At 38.9% G+C, this 2,713-nt stretch overlaps 1 long non-coding RNA gene across 2 annotated transcripts in view; it reads right to left on the bottom strand.

Annotated features, from left to right (window-relative positions):
• LOC107481225 (uncharacterized) overlaps positions 1 to 2,419 on the bottom strand; it is a 5,217-nt gene extending 2,798 nt beyond the window's left edge. Inside the window, exons 1-3 of one of the 2 annotated variants that reach the window (XR_001590560.3) lie at positions 2,321 to 2,419; positions 1,636 to 1,830; positions 1,438 to 1,515 (exon numbers count right to left, since the gene is read on the bottom strand). This is a non-coding gene — a long non-coding RNA (uncharacterized LOC107481225). The remainder of the gene's footprint in view (positions 1 to 1,437; positions 1,516 to 1,635; positions 1,831 to 2,320) is intronic. The other variant, XR_008006744.1, reaches the window with a different exon arrangement.
• Positions 2,420 to 2,713: the final 294 nt, after the last annotated feature.

Here is a 2,713-nt window from a genome sequence, read left to right as displayed (position 1 = left end):
AAACAACTTAGAAAATCTTTATCTACATTTTCCACTTTTCATTCAAGATGCAATGTCCATTTTCCAATAACCCCAGGCTCTTCAAACCAACACTTTTAAGTGTGTGATAAGCCCTCATATATGATATCAATCAAAAAATTTAGTGTCGCCTGGTAGTCAAGTTACTTAAGTATAAGGAATCGGCTCAACTACATAGATAAAAAAATTTTAGAAGAAACACTTACCATAAGAGCTGATGAGCTCATTTGGAAGGAAAAACATAAAGATTACCAGAAGGAACCAACAAATTATTTTCATCATCCAACCTCCGTGATGCAAACCATCACGAGGATCCTTCTGGTTCTTGACGCCAATCATTAGAACTGCTAGAATAGTGAAAAAGAGAAAGTTCCCCAAGCTAACTCGCAAAACTGCATCTGTTTCAAACCATTCTCTGCTAGGGGTATGTTTAAAGTGATTGATCCCTACAACAAGTATCAAGTACATTAGTTTTCTCATCACATAATAAGGAGTTAGAACAAGTATCAAGTACATTAGTTGGAGTTATGGAGAGAAGCTCTAGAAGTGTATGGTCTATGCATAAGCCGTAGTAAGACGGAATATATGGAATGTAAGTTCAGTCTTAGAAGGGAAAACTCCAATATAGAGGTGAAAATTGGAGAGAACATCCTACGAAAAGTTAAAAAAGTTTTAAGTATCTTGGGTGCATCATACAGGATAATGGAGAGATTGAACATGATGTAAATCATAGGATCCAAGCAGGTTGGTCAAAATGGCGGAGTGCATCTGGTTTTATATGCGACAAAAAAGTGCCTTTAAAACTTAAAGGTAAATTCTATCGCACCGCTATAAGACCGGCTATGCTGTATGGTACGGAGTGTTGGGCGGCTAAAGGAGAGCACGAACATAAGCTGAGTGTGGCAGAGATGAAGATGTTGAGATGGATGAGTGGTCACACGCGATTGGATAAAATAAGGAATGAAGATATAAGGGAGAGAGTTGGAGTAGCACCCATTGTGGAAAAGATGGTTGAATCGCGTCTTAGGTGGTTTGGACATGTGAGAAGAAGACCGATAGAACATCCAGTCAGGAGGGTGGATGAGATGGAAGATGGACAAAGGGCGAAAGGCAGAGGAAGACCTAAGAAGACCATCCATGAGGTGGTCAAACGAGATCTACATGTAAACGGTCTCTCTGTAGACATGATACATGACAGAGCACAATGGCGTCGTTTGATTCATGTAGTCGACCCCACTTAGTGGGATAAGGCTTTGTTGTTGTTGTTGTATTGACACACGTGAAGTTTTCGAAATAAGGAAACAAATAGCATAAATTTTTGTATGGAAAGAGAGAGTAAAACTTTAAATTGAAATATCAGATTTCCATGAAACAAGTGAAAGGCAACAGGGAAATTAAAACTTAGGTAAGAGCTCACACCTGCCTTATTTGAGTTTCTGGTGGCAGCGAGCCATATACTACTGAACAAAGATGCTTTCCTTAATTCTCAATTTTCTTCTGACCAATATGAATGCCAACTTTACCCAGTTAGTCCATTGTTTATATAAGACAAGCAAATGAAATATGCAAGTAAATTCACAAAAAAAATATTATGATATAAAAATTGTAAGATCTCACCTTTAATTTGTAAATGTCTCGGCGCAAAAAGGTTACAATGCAATCACCATTTCTTATACTAGAATAGGATCCAAGAGGGACCTTCAACAACACTAAAGGTGATAACCTCTCAGATGGAAAATAAGTCCTTACCTGAAACATAATTCCAATAAAAGCCCACAACTTGAACTTGTGGCAGGGAACAGCAATGCAAAGCTACATTCAGACAAATGAGAATTATAAATGAAGGTGTTAACTTCAGGCAACTTTGGAAATTAACTTGAAAAGTTGTTGTATCCACATCCTATTTTTACTACGGAGAAACAAATGAAAGGCTTTATTGAAGACATAGTTCACATGCTACAGATGGTTTCTAATTTCAGCTCCGTCACAATGAAAACACTTGTTGGAAATTAGGAAGCAGAACAGTATTTGTTTGTGTCACATGAGAATTCATTTAGAAACTGCCAGGTACTTGAGGTTTTTGGTAACTAGAAATCTAGAAGTCAGTCACAAATTTGTGTCTTATATATCAATCCTTCCCCAATAGTCACACCACTTGTTAAGGGTAAAACGAGAAATAATACTTCAGATGTAATGACTACGACTGGGGCAACATCACCTTCCTTCAACTTCTCAAACCAGAACAAAGAAAATAATGGAAGTTCTTTCATTAGATAAAATAGCATTAGAGAGAGAGACACACCTCGTGAAACACGGCAGAAATCAGGAAAGCAATTAATACATCAGCATCCTGTATGAAATTGTGAAGATCAAACACAGAATAATAACTGAATGCTAGGGCACAACCAGTCTACAAGCTACACAGAACACAATTTGAAAAAAGCATTCACAATGAAAAATTGACTTGCCTGAGCTATAGGATTGTTACAGAGCAATAAGAGTTCAGAAATGGTGGTTCTGGTAGCTAGGGCACAACCAACTCACATGAGCGACGGCGGCGACCAGGAATTCCGACGGCGGCGGCGGCGGCAGAAGAACGGCTCCTCCTCTGTTGCGTCACTTTCTCACACGCGTCCCTTCCTTCCTCTCTGCGGCAGGATCAACAGCGACCTCCTATCCTTATTCGGTTCCTTCC

The sequence above is a fragment of the Arachis duranensis genome, chromosome 3 (genome assembly GCF_000817695.3).
Source record: "Arachis duranensis cultivar V14167 chromosome 3, aradu.V14167.gnm2.J7QH, whole genome shotgun sequence".
Lineage (NCBI taxonomy): Eukaryota > Viridiplantae > Streptophyta > Magnoliopsida > Fabales > Fabaceae > Arachis > Arachis duranensis.
This window is presented reverse-complemented; position numbering and strand designations above follow the sequence as displayed.